The sequence below is a fragment of the Salvelinus namaycush genome, chromosome 13 (assembly GCF_016432855.1).
Source record: "Salvelinus namaycush isolate Seneca chromosome 13, SaNama_1.0, whole genome shotgun sequence".
Lineage (NCBI taxonomy): Eukaryota > Metazoa > Chordata > Actinopteri > Salmoniformes > Salmonidae > Salvelinus > Salvelinus namaycush.
Genome location: NC_052319.1, coordinates 40,314,833 through 40,332,129, shown reverse-complemented (window position 1 = coordinate 40,332,129; position 17,297 = coordinate 40,314,833). Strand labels below are relative to the sequence as shown.

Genomic DNA, 17,297 nt, shown 5'->3' with positions numbered 1-17,297 from the left:
GGTTTGTAAAATACTAAATGACTGGTTACACGTACTAATCAAATGCCATAAACTGTATACAAACTATTAAAATCAATTTTATAGACTTGAAGCATACCAGTAGTAAAGTAGTAAGGATGAATCAGGATGACGTCATTTGATATTTTTTTTAAAGAATGAGTGCTTTGACCAATATAATCAGTGTGTTAATATTAAAGCCGTTAGAATGGGATAGAGACGTGAAGACAACAGGATGGGAATGGTGTACAGGATATGACTTCATTAAAGGCCTGCCCAGGGGCCAGTCACCTGGTTTTCAACACGTCGAATAGATTGCACAGGAACAAGGAAGTCATTTAACATGGGGTTTGAACTAACTTCAGGGGGAGAGAACTCAGGTGGGACTAACATAGCTATTGAAATGGGAAAAGGGTAATTTAAGGAGCACCATCATGTTATGGAAAATGAACCTTTATCACTGCTTTTAAAGGCATAATTGACTCGCAGAGGCACACACACACACACACACACACACACACACACACACACACACACACACACACACACACACACACACACACACACACACAAACAAACATACACATGAACCCACACAAACACAAACGCAGTCAAACACAAATGGATGCACACACAGGCATACACACACCTAGTCATAGTGTTGGCAGAGGTTGTTAAGGGGTAAACAGTATGGAGGTTGTTAATAACGGGTAAACAGTATGGAGGTTGTTAATAACGGGTAAACAGTATGGAGGTTGTTAAGGTGTTAACAGTATGGAGGTTGTTAAGGTGTTATTAACAGTATGGAGGTTGTTAAGGGGTAAACAGTATGCAGGTTGTTAAGGTGTTAACAGTATGGAGGTTGTTAAGGGGTTAACAGTATGGAGGTTGTTAAGGTGTTAACAGTATGGAGGTTGTTAAGGTGTTATTAACAGTATGGAGGTTGTTAAGGGGTAAACAGTATGCAGGTTGTTAAGGTGTTAACAGTATGGAGGTTGTTAAGGGGTTAACAGTATGGAGGTTGTTAAGGTGTTAACAGTATGCAGGTTGTTAAGGGGTAAACAGTATGCAGGTTGTTAAGGTGTTAACAGTATGCATGTTGTTAAGGTGTTAACAGTATGGAGGTTGTTAAGGGGTAAACAGTATGGAGGTTGTTAAGGTGTTAACAGTATGCATGTTGTTAAGGTGTTAACAGTATGGAGGTTGTTAAGGTGTTATTAACAGTATGGAGGTTGTTAAGGGGTAAACAGTATGCAGGTTGTTAAGGTGTTAACAGTATGGAGGTTGTTAAGGGGTTAACAGTATGGAGGTTGTTAAGGTGTTAACAGTATGCAGGTTGTTAAGGGGTAAACAGTATGCAGGTTGTTAAGGTGTTACAGTATGCATGTTGTTAAGGTGTTAACAGTATGGAGGTTGTTAAGGGGTAAACAGTATGGAGGTTGTTAAGGTGTTAACAGTATGCATGTTGTTAAGGTGTTAACAGTATGGAGGTTGTTAAGGTGCTAACAGTATGGAGGTTGTTAAGGTGTTAACAGTATGGAGGTTGTTAAGGTGTTAACAGTATGCAGGTTGTTAAGGGGTAAACAGTATGCAGGTTGTTAAGGTGTTAACAGTATGGAGGTTGTTAAGGGGTAAACAGTATGCAGGTTGTTAAGGTGTTAACAGTATGCAGGTTGTTAAGGTGTTAACAGTATGCAGGTTGTTAAGGGGTAAACAGTATGCAGGTTGTTAAGGTGTTAACAGTATGCAGGTTGTTAAGGTGTTAACAGTATGGAGGTTGTTAAGGTGTTAACAGTATGCAGGTTGTTAATGGGTAAACAGTATGGAGGTTGTTAAGGGGTAAACAGTATGGAGGTTGTTAAGGGGTAAACTGTATGGAGGTTGTTAAGGTGTTATTAACAGTATGGAGGTTGTTAAGGGGTAAACAGTATGCAGGTTGTTAAGGGGTAAACTGTATGGGGGTTGTTAAGGTGTTAACAGTATGGAGGTTGTTAAGGTGTTATTAACAGTATGGAGGTTGTTAAGGGGTAAACAGTATGCAGGTTGTTAAGGTGTTAACAGTATGGAGGTTGTTAAGGGGTAAACAGTATGGAGGTTGTTAAGGTGTTAACAGTATGCAGGTTGTTAAGGGGTAAACAGTATGCAGGTTGTTAAGGTGTTAACAGTATGGAGGTTGTTAAGGTGTTAACAGTATGCAGGTTGTTAAGGTGTTAACAGTATGGAGGTTGTTACGGTGTTATCAGTATGGAGGTTGTTAAGGTGTTAACAGTATGGAGGTTGTTAAGGTGTTAACAGTATGGAGGTTGTTAAGGTGTTATTAAAAGTATGGAGGTTGTTAAGGGGTAAACAGTATGCAGGTTGTTAAGGTGTTAACAGTATGCAGGTTGTTAAGGTGTTAACAGTATGGAGGTTGTTAAGGGGTAAACAGTATGGAGGTTGTTAAGGGGTAAACAGTATGCAGGTTGTTAATGTGTTAACAGTATAGAGGTTGTTAAGGTGTTAACAGTATGCAGGTTGTTAAGGTGTTAACAGTATGCAGGTTGTTAAGGTGTTAACAGTATGGAGGTTGTTAAGGTGTTAACAGTATGCAGGTTGTTAAGGTGTTAACAGTATGCAGGTTGTTAAGGTGTTAACAGTATGGAGGTTGTTAAGGTGTTAACAGTATGCAGGTTGTTAAGGGGTAAACAGTATGGAGGTTGTTAAGGTGTTAACAGTATGCAGGTTGTTAAGGGGTAAACAGTATGGAGGTTGTTAAGGGGTAAACAGTATGCAGGTTGTTAAGGGGTAAACAGTATGGAGGTTGTTAAGGTGTTAACAGTATGGAGGTTGTTAAGGTGTTAACAGTATGGAGGTTGTTAAGGGGTAAACAGTATGGAGGTTGTTAAGGGGTAAACAGTATGGAGGTTATTAAGGTGTTAACAGTATGCAGGTTGTTAAGGTGTTAACAGTATAGAGGTTGTTAAGGTGTTAACAGTATGGAGGTTGTTCAGGGGTAAACAGTATGGAGGTTGTTAAGGTGTTAACAGTATGGAGGTTGTTAAGGGGTAAACAGTATGGAGGTTGTTAAGGGGTAAACGGTATGGAGGTTGTTAAGGTGTTAACAGTATGGAGGTTGTTAAGGGGTAAACAGTATGGAGGTTGTTAAGGTGTTAACAGTATGCAGGTTGTTAAGGGGTAAACAGTATGGAGGTTGTTAAGGTGTTAACAGTATGGAGGTTGTTAAGGGGTAAACAGTATGGAGGTTGTTAAGGGGTAAACAGTATGGAGGTTGTTAAGGGGTAAACAGTATGCAGGTTGTTAAGGTGTTAACAGTATGGAGGTTGTTAAGGGGTAAACAGTATGGAGGTTGTTAAGGGGTAAACTGTATGGAGGTTGTTAAGGTGTTATTAACAGTATGGAGGTTGTTAAGGGGTAAACAGTATGCAGGTTGTTAAGGGGTAAACTGTATGGGGGTTGTTAAGGTGTTAACAGTATGGAGGTTGTTAAGGTGTTATTAACAGTATGGAGGTTGTTAAGGGGTAAACAGTATGCAGGTTGTTAAGGTGTTAACAGTATGGAGGTTGTTAAGGGGTAAACAGTATGGAGGTTGTTAAGGTGTTAACAGTATGCAGGTTGTTAAGGGGTAAACAGTATGCAGGTTGTTAAGGTGTTAACAGTATGGAGGTTGTTAAGGTGTTAACAGTATGCAGGTTGTTAAGGTGTTAACAGTATGGAGGTTGTTACGGTGTTAACAGTATGGAGGTTGTTAAGGTGTTAACAGTATGGAGGTTGTTAAGGTGTTAACAGTATGGAGGTTGTTAAGGTGTTATTAAAAGTATGGAGGTTGTTAAGGGGTAAACAGTATGCAGGTTGTTAAGGTGTTAACAGTATGCAGGTTGTTAAGGTGTTAACAGTATGGAGGTTGTTAAGGGGTAAACAGTATGGAGGTTGTTAAGGGGTAAACAGTATGCAGGTTGTTAAGGTGTTAACAGTATGCAGGTTGTTAAGGTGTTAACAGTATGCAGGTTGTTAAGGTGTTAACAGTATGCAGGTTGTTAAGGTGTTAACAGTATGGAGGTTGTTAAGGTGTTAACAGTATGCAGGTTGTTAAGGTGTTAACAGTATGCAGGTTGTTAAGGTGTTAACAGTATGGAGGTTGTTAAGGTGTTAACAGTATGCAGGTTGTTAAGGGGTAAACAGTATGGAGGTTGTTAAGGTGTTAACAGTATGCAGGTTGTTAAGGGGTAAACAGTATGGAGGTTGTTAAGGGGTAAACAGTATGCAGGTTGTTAAGGGGTAAACAGTATGCAGGTTGTTAAGGGGTAAACAGTATGGAGGTTGTTAAGGTGTTAACAGTATGGAGGTTGTTAAGGTGTTAACAGTATGGAGGTTGTTAAGGGGTAAACAGTATGGAGGTTGTTAAGGGGTAAACAGTATGGAGGTTATTAAGGTGTTAACAGTATGCAGGTTGTTAAGGTGTTAACAGTATAGAGGTTGTTAAGGTGTTAACAGTATGGAGGTTGTTCAGGGGTAAACAGTATGGAGGTTGTTAAGGTGTTAACAGTATGGAGGTTGTTAAGGGGTAAACAGTATGGAGGTTGTTAAGGGGTAAACGGTATGGAGGTTGTTAAGGTGTTAACAGTATGGAGGTTGTTAAGGGGTAAACAGTATGGAGGTTGTTAAGGTGTTAACAGTATGCAGGTTGTTAAGGGGTAAACAGTATGGAGGTTGTTAAGGTGTTAACAGTATGGAGGTTGTTAAGGGGTAAACAGTATGGAGGTTGTTAAGGGGTAAACAGTATGGAGGTTGTTAAGGGGTAAACAGTATGCAGGTTGTTAAGGTGTTAACAGTATGGAGGTTGTTAAGGTGTTAACAGTATGGAGGTTGTTAAGGGGTAAACAGTATGGAGGTTGTTAAGGTGTTAACAGTATGGAGGTTGTTAAGGGGTAAACAGTATGGAGGTTGTTAAGGGGTAAACAGTATGGAGGTTGCCCCATGGTTGGTATGTCAGGTATGGAAGGAATGACCGTTCTGCCCATGTCAAGTCCTAGTTTGCAAAGGCAAAAGTTCTGCAAATGTGTTATAAATCTTAGCTCTCTTTTTCACACACACACACACACACACACACACACACACACACACACACACACACACACACACACACACACACACACACACACACACACACACACACACACACACACACACACACACACACACACACACACACACACACACACACACACACATAGCATTTGTGGGCTCAATAACAGGAAAGATGAGGGTATTATCAGCTCTTCTAGTACACTCCTTCCTCTGAAGGGAGTCTTGCTTGTTTCGGGGGAGAAGGCCGGGTGGAGAGGGCATTGCTTTCTCATGGCTTCCAGGAAGCGACATGACGAGACAGGGATGTTGAGGTAAGTTAGTTCTTCCCTGGGGATGCTAGGACTTGACCAGCTCCAGATGTGTGTGATTGACGCAGCGTCGGCAAATGGGCACTGAGGGAGGAGCACTTGGTACCTTGGTTCCCCCGAATAGGCATCAGTCAGTATTATAAGGGGAAGCGGGGTAGATTTTGGGGAAGTGGGACATGTGCAGGGGATTTGATTTGTGAGGTAGTGAACATGACAATTACTATTGCCTTCCAAGAAACTGACAACCACACTCAGGGCTTTGAAGTATTCATGCCTCTTTTATTACATAATTAGACCAATGACTATGGATTACTACATCTAATTGCAACATCGGCCTCGCTACACCAAACCTGTCCCAGAACAGGGTGATTTACATCAAGTATTTGAGGTTTCTGAGGTTTATCGGCCTACAAACTCAAAGGGAAACGTACATGCTGTGGGTCTGAAATCACATGACTTAAAGGGCTGTATACCCCAATGCTGGTCCTTTAGGACTAGCGTCCGTGAATGCCGGAACATCTGATCAAATGTCTTCCAAGAGTATCAAAACTATCAGAGGCGGGATTATGTTTGGTTGGGAAATGTTCTAGTGAAAATGTCACCTTAACTTAATTTCAACGCATTCAGTGACGTGCCATGTTCCACATCTTTCAATATTTCATAACATCAACTGTTTTTGACAACCAAAATACTGTATATACAGTAGCTTACACAGATCAGAAAGACTGCTAGAGGGTGCAACCTTAAAATCAAACATGGAGTGAAATAAGAGGAAGGAGAACCACCGATGAATGTACTTGGAAGGGCACATGGTTGTTTGCTCTGCTTAACCCTTGTGTTGTCCTAAGGGTCAAAAATGGCCCGCCACTATGTTGAACAGCAGAGAAAACCCCCTAAATTATATTTTTTCAACTTGAAATTTGATGACTCTTCCTAGAGTGACCCCAACATTAGAAAAAGTGAAACATCGACTTTGTTCATACTTCCATGATAGCTGTACACCACCAAGGTACAAAGATTGTCTAATACCCTGACTACACCACTTGCGCGAGCGTTGCAAAATACATTTTGAAATTTATGTTATTCAATTATTGCACCCACACTGCTCGCGCGCGTCAAGGAGCGTCTGCGATGCCAAGGGCTAAAATAGAAGTCCTTTCTATTTCTGACGCAGATCGCGCTGCAAGTCCTGCCTCTCCCATCTCCTCATTGGTTTATAGAATCAGGTACCCACGTGCCATCTCCTCATTGGTTTTACCCACGTGGGTGACAGAAAGACTAACTGTTTTGCCAGTTGTCGTGGTAATACTATGAAAGTTTAGATGCCAATCACCATATAAGTTCAAAGATTAAAAAGCCTGGAAGGAGGAGAGATGACTAGAAACGATACGGTTGACCGTTTTATGTGTGGATTAATTGTCGGAGTAGAGGACCTTGTGCAGGTAAAATAACAACCTAATGTTTATATACCAGGACAAATTAGCTAGCAACAGCAAGCTAGCTAAATAGAACAAATTAGCTAGCAAGTGCAAGCTAGCTAGCTAAATTGCCATAAATGTTTAATGCTTTTCGACCTGTCCCCAAATTAATGTCATTGGTTCAGAGTTTGTTTTGATATTTTAACCTGCGTGTCGTGATCGCGTTTGGTGTAGGGGGACAAAATACATTTATGCACGATGGCGCACGATGGCACACGATGGCGCACGATGGCGCACGATGGTGCACGATAGCGCACGATGGCGCACGATGGCGCACGATGGCGCACGCGCACAGCCGGTTTGGGTTCCGTGTTAGGGCGTTTCAGGATATATATGCCACTGTGGAAAAGTGTTTTGTTTACCTTTATGATCTTGTTTGGGTTCCGTGTTAGGGTAAATTTTGACATGGCAGTTATAAAAAAAAAAACACAAAGACAGACAAACACACACACACACACACACACACACACACACACACACACACACACACACACACACACACACACACACACACACACACACACACACACACACACACACACACACACAATGACAAATTGAGATGATGTGTGCTACTGATTGAACTCAGACAAAACTAAAGTGTTTGTGTGCATGAGCAGCATCTCCCCTCCATGACCCCACACATGACTCAAGTTCACAGTCAAAATAAAAACAATTTCAGACAAAAAACAACATTTCAGACAAATTAAACATTTCTTGAAAGCATTGTTTTCTAATGAGGAATGCAGTCAGAGGCTATAAAGGTGCTGCAGATGACAGTCCCCCCAGTTCTCTCTTTGCTGAAGCCATGAGTGCACGTTTTTTCAGATGTCCAGGAGGAACAAGAGAACAATGATTTAGAAGAGGAGGATGTATCTGAAGAAGAAGATGTGGAAGAATACAACCCAGAGCACGATGCATCATCTTCAGATGAAGAAGAAATCCCCCAAGCTGAAAGAGAGACATTTCTGTCAAAGAACAGCAAAATAACATGGTCCTTGTCACCATATGACATCCAGGGCAGGACGGCAGCACAAAATGTCATAAGGACATCATAAGGACCCCAGGGCCCACAAGACATGAAGATGCCCATGCCTAGGACATTGCCTCAACGTTGTACATGTTCTTCAATCCTAGAGATGACACATGTGGAGGGTCTTTCACACTTTCTCAAGAATGCTACGATTTGATAACCGTGAGTCAAGACCTGCAAGACGTGTGAGAGACAAACTGGCGACCATAAGAGAGGTCTGGGAGAAGTGGGTGGAGCGTCTGCCATACCTCTACAATCCTGGGCCTGAAGTAAGAGTGGATGATCAACTGGTTCCATTCAGAGGCACATTTTTTTGTCCATATCTGTAATGTAAGTGATTTTCACTGTTAATTTTATTATGTATTGCTGTAATATCATTGATTTATGTGATTGTTTTCTGTGACACATACCAATTACTGATATTAATATCTTTTGTCAAAAGGTCGCTAACCATTCCGGCAGTATATGCCCAGCAAGCCAGCAAATTATGGCATCAAGAAATGGGTGGCCTGTGATGCACAATCCAGCTACACTTGAAAGATGCTAGTCTACACAGGGAAGCCGACCAGTGGAGGCACGGAGAAGAACCAGGGGATGCGGGTTGTGCTTGATGTGATAGATGGACTGAGGGGGCACAATGTCACGTGTGACAATTTCTTCACCCTTTATGAATTCAGCCAGCAGCTCCTGAAGAGGAAGATCACCATGGTTAGCACAGTTAGAAAGAACAAGCCTGCGCTCCCTCCTGCATTCCTAGCAACAAGGGGGAGAAAGGCCTTCTCATCAAAGTTTGCCTTCACCCAAATCACAACTCTAGTTTCTTACCTCTCAAAGAGTAACAAGAATGTGGTCCTCCTGAGCACACCGCACAAAACGGCTGAGATCAGTGATCGTGAGGACAGGGATCATCCTGGACTACAACCACAACAAAGGAGGCATGGACAACCTGGACAAGGTGATTGGAACTTACAGCTGCAGGAGGATGACTGCCCGCTGGCCCCTGGTCATCTTCCATAACATTATTGATATGTCCTCATACAATGCCTTCGTGATTTGGAACAAGATCAACCCTACCTGGATGCCTGATAAGCATAACAAGCGTAACATTGAAAGAAGGGAACACCTCCACCGCACAGCAGCCTCTGCAGCGCTTGTGAAAGCTGTTCAGAGGGCTGAATCTTGTCCTGATCCATCTGAGGCTGCAGCTGGGGTAGGCAAGAGGAGGAGATGCCAATTCTGTCTCCCATAGAAGGACTGTAAAACAAATACTATGTGCTGCACATGTGAGAAATACACCTGCAAAGTCCATGCACAAACACTTGCATACTGTCCTACATGTGCTAATTAGAGTTGATTGATTTATGTTCTTGACATTTTTCTTTTGTATCTATTATCTTATTTTATTCTTATTTATTGTTGTTGTTTAAACACCTTGTGGGTGGGGGCAATGGTTAAAAAAATGGGAGAAGACTCATATTTTGTAGTTGAATTCCTCATTGTACAGTATATAAGAATATTTCATTATGTTGGCAAAAAAAAATTCAAGACTGTTATTGCTTCCCTTCAATATATTGCATTCAAAGCTACTTTCTCCACATTACTGCTACTTTCTTAGGCTATACAAGTGCTATCTCTTGCTAAAAAATGTATGTTTACACCTATGCAGTACCTTTAACAATAATAAAAATAATAATAACCCTCTACTCTAGCAAAGAAAACAATTATGACAGGTGTGTTGTAATAAAAACGAGTGGTGTCCACTGATTAAATGCAGTCTTTCTGCATTGTGAAGAGGGAAAACCCAGATATTTACAAAGTTTGTGATGAATGACAGGCTGTTTCTTCATGCAAAATAGATTTAGGGTTTAAAATTCAATTAAGCTGCTTTATTTTAGGGGTTTAGTGAAGGTGGGTAATTTTGTACCCTTAGGACAAGGGAAGTATACAGAATGTTAAGACTACACAAGGGCAGAATTCCCTCTGTCACCCATAGTGTGGTTCTCCAAACACAGGGACCTGCTCTGATAGTTTTACTATGCTCAGTGCCAAAACCCTCCCCACCGGGCACACACACACACACACACACACACACACACACACACACACACACACACACACACACACACACACACACACACACACACACACACACACACACACACACACACACACACCACTTTAGCCCACTCTGACAAATCAATATACCCCAAAACCACAGGGATTAGTTTCTCTTTGTTTTGAAAGTAGGCCAGCGTCAAACTAGCGTGAAATGCAGTACACTACCAGAGGGTACAGAGAGATCTATACAGGAAACGAGACAGAATTGTCAACATCCTCAAAGAACTGGAATCCCCCTAAACACAAGTAATTCACCAAAAGGGAAAATGGCAGCCCTAATTGCAGGTGGAACGTGGCATGGTTAAAATGGTTGGTGATGCGTTGTTAGAGGACTGGCACCATGCTGGCAGACTGGCACTGACCTTATGACCTTTTGCCAGCATGGTGCCATTCTGCCAGCATGCTGGCAGACTGGCACAATGCTGTAAGACTGGCGTTCCAGAAGGTCATCAGGTCACCCATAGTGTGGTTCTCCAAACACAGGGACCTGCTCTGATAATTTTACTCTGCTCAGTGCCAAAACCCTCCCCACCGGGCACACACACACACACACACAGTCACAATCTCATACATATGTTATTGTTTTGGCCAGAGGTTCAAAGAGTATGTTTGTCCTGTCTTTCTTTGTTTTAGTTGCAAATTACATTGATACATTGATATGGTAGGACATGCTTGCCCGTTTGTCCTCGTATCTTCATTGGGTCAATGAGCTGTTGTGTATTGGGTGTAGTGGTGGTGGGCATGTTAAGAAGCGTGCACAGACACTACCAGATATAGTATGCGTGCCCCATCGGTGTGGAAGGTCACCGTCACCTGCCGACATGGTGTTCATGTTTATTGCCTACACCATGGTGTAAATAGCCTAAAGTTACATTTCTGCCTCCTCGTTATTGGATTGTACTTTCACCACATCATGGACATAATATGGGTCGTCTAAGACACTCAGTCACCACACTCTGCTCCCACTGAACCCTACCTCCCTCCCACCAACCCTCCCCTCCCTACTTCTTCCCCTTCTCCCTCCCTCCCTCCCTCCCTCCCTCCCCTCCCTCCCTCCCTCCCTCCCTCCCTCCCTCCCTCCCTCCCTCCCACCAACCCTCCCCTCCCTCCCTCCCTACTTCTTCCCCTTCTCCCTCCCTCCCTCCCTCCCTCCCTCCCTCCCTCCCTCCCTCCCTCCCTCCCTCCCACCAACCCTCCCCTCCCTCCCTCCCTCCCTCCCACCAACCCTCCCCTCCCTACTTATTCCCCTTCTCCCTCCCTCCCTCCCTCCCTCCCTCCCTCCCTCCCTCCCTCCCTCCCTCCCCTCCCTACTTCTTCCCTTCTCCCTCACTCCCTCCCTCCCACCAACCCTCCCCTCCCTCCCTCCCTCCCCTCCCCTCCCTCCCTCCCTCCCTCCCTCCCTCCCTCCCTCCCTCCCTCCCTCCCCTCCCTACTTCTTCCCCTTCCCCCCTCCCTCCCTCCCTCCCTCCATCCCACCAACCCTCCCCTCCCTACTTCTTCCCCTTCTCCCTCCCTCCATCCATCCCTCCCTCCCTCCCTCCCTCCCTCCCTCCCTCCCTACTTCTTCCCCTCCCTCCCTCCCTCCCTCCCTCCCTACTTATTCCCCTTCTCCCTCCCTCCCTCCCACCAACCCTCCCCTCCCTACTTCTTCCCCTTCTCCCTCCCTCCCTCCCTCCCTCCCTCCCTCCCTCCCTCCCTCCCTCCCTACTTCTTCCCCTTCCCCCTCCCTCCCTCCCTCCCTCCCTCCCTCCCTCCCTCCCTCCCCTCCCTCCCTCCCTCCCTCCCTCCCACCAACCCTCCCCTCCCTCCCTCCCTCCCTCCCACCAACCCTCCCCTCCCTACTTATTCCCCTTCTCCCTCCCTCCCTCCCTCCCTCCCTCCCTCCCTCCCTCCCTCCCTCCCCTCCCTACTTCTTCCCTTCTCCCTCCCTCCCTCCCTCCCACCAACCCTCCCCTCCCTCCCTCCCTCCCCTCCCCTCCCTCCCTCCCTCCCTCCCCTCCCTACTTCTTCCCCTTCCCCCCTCCCTCCCTCCCTCCCTCCATCCCACCAACCCTCCCCTCCCTACTTCTTCCCCTTCTCCCTCCCTCCATCCATCCCTCCCTCCCTCCCTCCCTCCCTCCCTCCCTACTTCTTCCCCTCCCTCCCTCCCTCCCTCCCTCCCTACTTATTCCCCTTCTCCCTCCCTCCCTCCCACCAACCCTCCCCTCCCTACTTCTTCCCCTTCTCCCTCCCTCCCTCCCTCCCTCCCTCCCTCCCTCCCTCCCTCCCTCCCTACTTCTTCCCCTTCCCCCCTCCCTCCCTCCCTCCCTCCATCCCACCAACCCTCCCCTCCCTACTTCTTCCCCTTCTCCCTCCCTCCATCCCTCCCTCCCTCCCTCCCTCCCTCCCTCCCTACTTCTTCCCCTCCCTCCCTCCCTCCCTCCCTACTTCTTCCCCTTCTCCCTCCCTCCCTCCCTCCCTCCCTCCCTCCCTCCCTACCTACCTCCCTCCCTACCTACCTCCCTCCCTCCCACCAACCATCCCCTCCCTACTTCTCCCACCAACCCTCCCCTCCCGACTTCTTCCCCTCCTCCCTCCCTCCCTCCCTCCCTCCCTCCCTCCTTCCTACTTCTTCCCCTTCTCCCTCCCTCCCTCCCTCCGTCCCACCAACCCTCCCCTCCCTACTTCTTCCCCTTCTCCCTCCCTCCCTCCCTCCCTCCCTCCCCTCCCTACTTCTCCCTCCCTCCCTCCCACCAACCCTCCCCTCCCTACTTCTTCCCTCCCTCCCTCCCTCCCTCCCTCCCTCCCTCCCTCCCTCCCTCCCACCAACCCTCCCCTCCCTACTTCTTCCCCTTCTCCCTCCCTCCCTCCCTCCCTCCCTCCCACCAACCCTCCCCTCCCTCCCTCCCTCCCCTCCCTCCCTCCCTCCCTCCCCTCCCTCCCTCCCTACTTCTTCCCCTTCCCCCCTCCCTCCCTCCCTCCCTCCCTCCCTCCATCCCACCAACCCTCCCCTCCCTACTTCTTCCCCTTCTCCCTCCCTCCATCCATCCCTCCCTCCCTCCCTCCCTCCCTCCCTCCCTCCCTCCCTCCCTACTTCTTCCCCTCCCTCCCTCCCTCCCTCCCTACTTCTTCCCCTTCTCCCTCCCTCCCTCCCACCAACCCTCCCCTCCCTACTTCTTCCCCTTCTCCCTACCTCCCTCCCTCCCTCCCTCCCTCCCTCCCTACTTCTTCCCCTTCTCCCTCCCTCCCTCCCACCAACCCTCCCCTCCCTACTTCTTCCCCTTCTCCCTCCCTCCCTCCCTCCCTCCCTCCCTCCCTCCCTCCCTCCCTCCCCTCCCTCCCTCCCTCCCTCCCTACCTACCTCCCTCCCTACCTACCTCCCTCCCACCAACCATCCCCTCCCTACTTCTCCCACCAACCCTCCCCTCCCGACTTCTTCCCCTCCCTCCCTCCCTCCCTCCCTCCCTCCCTCCCTCCCTCCCTCCCTCCCTCCCTCCCTCCCTCCCTCCCTCCCTCCCTCCCTCCTTCCTACTTCTTCCCCTTCTCCCTCCCTCCCTCCCTCCCTCCCACCAACCCTCCCCTCCCTACTTCTTCCCCTTCTCCCTCCCTCCCTCCCTCCCTACTTCTTCCCCTTCTCCCTCCCTCCCACCAACCCTCCCCTCCCTACTTCTTCCCCTTCTCCCTCCCTCCCTCCCTCCCTCCCTCCCTCCCTCCCTCCCTCCCTCCCTCCCTCCCTCCCTACTTCTCCCTCCCTCCCTCCCACCAACCCTCCCCTCCCTCCCTCCCTCCCTCCCTCCCTCCCTCCCTCCCTCCCTCCCTCCCTCCCTACTTCTTCCCCTTCTCCGTACCTCCCTCCCTCCCACCAACCCTCCCCTCCCTACTTCTTCCCTCCCTCCCTCCCTCCCTCCCTCCCTCCCTCCCTCCCTACTTCTTCCCCTTCTCCCTCCCTCCCTACTAGAGTAGAGGGGGGTGATACAGAGGAAGAGAGAGTAGAGGGGGGTGATATAGAGGAAGAGGGAGTAGATGGGGTGATACAGAGGAAGAGAGAGTAGATGGGGTGATACAGAGGAAGAGAGAGTAGATGGGGTGATACAGAGGAAGAGAGAGTAGATGGGGTGATACAGAGGAAGAGAGAGTAGATGGGTGATATAGAGGAAGAGAGAGTAGATGGGGTGATACAGAGGAAGAGAGAGTAGATGGGGTGATACAGAGGAAGAGAGAGTAGATGGGGTGATACAGAGGAAGAGAGAGTAGATGGGGTGATACAGAGGAGGAGAGAGTAGATGGGGTGATACAGAGGAAGAGAGAGTAGATGGGGTGATACAGAGGAAGAGAGAGTAGATGGGGTGATACAGAGGAAGAGAGAGTAGATGGGGTGATATAGAGGAAGAGAGAGTAGATGGGGTGATATAGAGGAAGAGAGAGTAGATGGGGTGATATAGAGGAAGAGAGAGTAGATGGGGTGATATAGAGGAAGAGAGAGTAGATGGGGTGATATAGAGGAAGAGAGAGTAGATGGGGTGATATAGAGGAAGAGAGAGTAGATGGGGTGATATAGAGGAAGAGAGAGTAGAGGGGATGATACAGAGGAAGAGAGAGTAGATGGGGTGATATAGAGGAAGAGAGAGTAGATGGGGTGATATAGAGGAAGAGAGAGTAGAGGGGGTGATATAGAGGAAGTGTAAGGTGTTGGGTGTAGCTGGTGAATGAAGTCAGGCGCAGGAGAGCAGAGATGAGTGAACAACGCACTTTAATTAGGGCAATAGCACAAAGTAACAATCCCAATATGCAAACAAATAACGGTTGCCACAAAACACGGGTTGAAACAGCACCGGAAAAAAACAGCCGGAAACCTACCGACCTAACAATAAACAATCACACACAAAGACATGGGGGAAACAGAGGGTTAAATACACAACACATAATGAGGGAAATGAGAACCAGGTGTGTGAGAAAACAAGACAACACAAATGGAAAATGAAAAATGGATCAGCGATGGCTAGAAGACCGTCGACGTCGACTGCCGAACACCGCCCGAACAAGGAGAGGCATCGACTTCGGCAGAAGTCGTGACAGGAAGAGAGAGTAGAGGGGGTGGTATAGAGGAAGAGAGTAGAGGGGGGGTGATATAAAGGAAGAGAGAGTAGAGGGGGTGATAAAGAGGAAGAGAGAGTAGAGGGGGTGATATAGTGGAGAGAGAGTAGAGGGGGGTGATATAGAGGAAGAGAGAGCAGAGAGGGGTGATATAAAGAAAGAGAGTAGAAGGGGGTGATATAGAGGAGAGAGAGTAGAGGGGGTGATACAGAGGAGAGAGAGTAGAGGGGGTGATATAGAGGAAGAGAGAGTAGAGGGGGATGATACAGAGGAAGAGAGAGTAGAGGGGGTGATATTGAGGAAGAGAGAGTAGAGAGGGTGATACAGAGGAAGAGAGAGTAGAGGGGGTGATATAGAGGAGAGAGAGTAGATGGGGTGATATAGAGGAAGAGAGAGTAGATGGGGTGATATAGAGGAAGAGAGAGTAGATGGGGTGATATAGAGGAAGAGAGAGTAGATGGGGTGATACAGAGGAAGAGAGAGTAGATGGGGTGATACAGAGGAGGAGAGAGTAGATGGGGTGATACAGAGGAAGAGAGAGTAGATGGGGTGATACAGAGGAAGAGAGAGTAGATGGGGTGATACAGAGGAAGAGAGAGTAGATGGGGTGATATAGAGGAAGAGAGAGTAGATGGGGTGATATAGAGGAAGAGAGAGTAGATGGGGTGATATAGAGGAAGAGAGAGTAGATGGGGTGATATAGAGGAAGAGAGAGTAGATGGGGTGATACAGAGGAAGAGCGAGTAGATGGGGTGATATAGAGGAAGAGAGAGTAGATGGGGTGATATAGAGGAAGAGAGAGTAGAGGGGGATGATACAGAGGAAGAGAGAGTAGAGGGGGTGATATAGAGGAAGAGAGAGTAGAGAGGGTGATACAGAGGAAGAGAGAGTAGAGGGGGTGATATAGAGGAGAGAGAGTAGAGGGGGTGATATAAAGGAAGAGAGTAGACGGGGGTGATATAGAGGAGAGAGAGTAGAGGGGGCGATACAGAGGAAGAGAGAGTAGAGGGGGTGATATAGAGGAGAGAGAGTAGAGGGGGTGATACAGAGGAAGAGAGAGTAGAGGGGGGTTATACAGAGGAAGAGAGAGTAGAGGGGGGTGATACAGAGGAAGAGAGTAGAAGGGGGTGATATAGAGGAAGAGAGAGTAGAGAGGGTGATACAGAGGAAGAGAGAGTAGAGGGGGTGATATAGAGGAGAGAGAGTAGAGGGGGTGATATAGAGGGAGAGAGAGTAGAGAGGGTGATACAGAGGAAGAGAGAGTAGAGGGGGTGATATAGAGGAGAGAGAGTAGAGGGGGTGATAAAGAGGAAGAGAGAGTAGAGGGGGTGATATAGTGGAGAGAGAGTAGAGGGGGTGATATAGAGGAAGAGAGAGTAGAGAGGGGTGATATAAAGGAAGAGAGTAGAAGGGGGTGATATAGAGGAGAGAGAGTAGAGGGGATGATATAGAGGAGAGAGAGTAGAGGGGGTGATATAGAGGAGAGAGAGTAGAGGGGGTGATATAGAGGAAGAGAGAGTAGAGGGGGTGATATAGAGGAAGAGAGAGTAGAGAGGGTGATACAGAGGAAGAGAGAGTAGAGGGGGTGATATAAAGGAAGAGAGTAGACGGGGGTGATATAGAGGAGAGAGAGTAGAGGGGGTGTTATAGAGGAAGAGAGAGTAGAGAGGGTGATACAGAGGAAGAGAGAGTAGAGGGGGTGATATAGAGGAGAGAGAGTAGAGGGGGTGATACAGAGGAAGAGAGAGTAGAGGGGGTGATATAGAGGAAGAGAGAGTAGATAGGGTGATACAGAGGAAGAGAGAGTAGAGGGGGTGATATAGAGGAGAGAGAGTAGAGGGGGTGATATAAAGGAAGAGAGTAGAAGGGGGTGATATAGAGGAGAGAGAGTAGATGGGGTGATATAGGGGAAGAGAGTAGAAGGGGGTGATATAGAGGAGAGAGAGTAGAGGGGGTGATACAGAGGAGAGAGAGTAGAAGGGGTGATATAGAGGAAGAGAGAGTAGAGGGGGATGATACAGAGGAAGAGAGAGTAGAGGGGGTGATATAGAGGAAGAGAGAGTAGAGAGGGTGATACAGAGGAAGAGAGAGTAGAGGGGGTGATATAGAGGAGAGAGAGTAGAGGGGGTGATATAAAGGAAGAGAGTAGACGGGGGTGATATAGAGGAGAGAGAGTAGAGGGGCTGATACAGAGGAAGAGAGAGT

At 47.5% G+C, this 17,297-nt stretch overlaps 1 long non-coding RNA gene across 1 annotated transcript; it reads right to left on the bottom strand.

Annotated features, from left to right (window-relative positions):
* Positions 1–7,771: 7,771 nt before the first annotated feature.
* On the bottom strand, positions 7,772–8,758 carry LOC120058002. Its single transcript, XR_005477979.1, has 3 exons — positions 8,353–8,758; positions 8,150–8,224; positions 7,772–7,819 (listed from the first exon to the last, which is right to left on the bottom strand). It is a non-coding gene; the product is annotated as an uncharacterized LOC120058002 (long non-coding RNA).
* Positions 8,759–17,297: the final 8,539 nt, after the last annotated feature.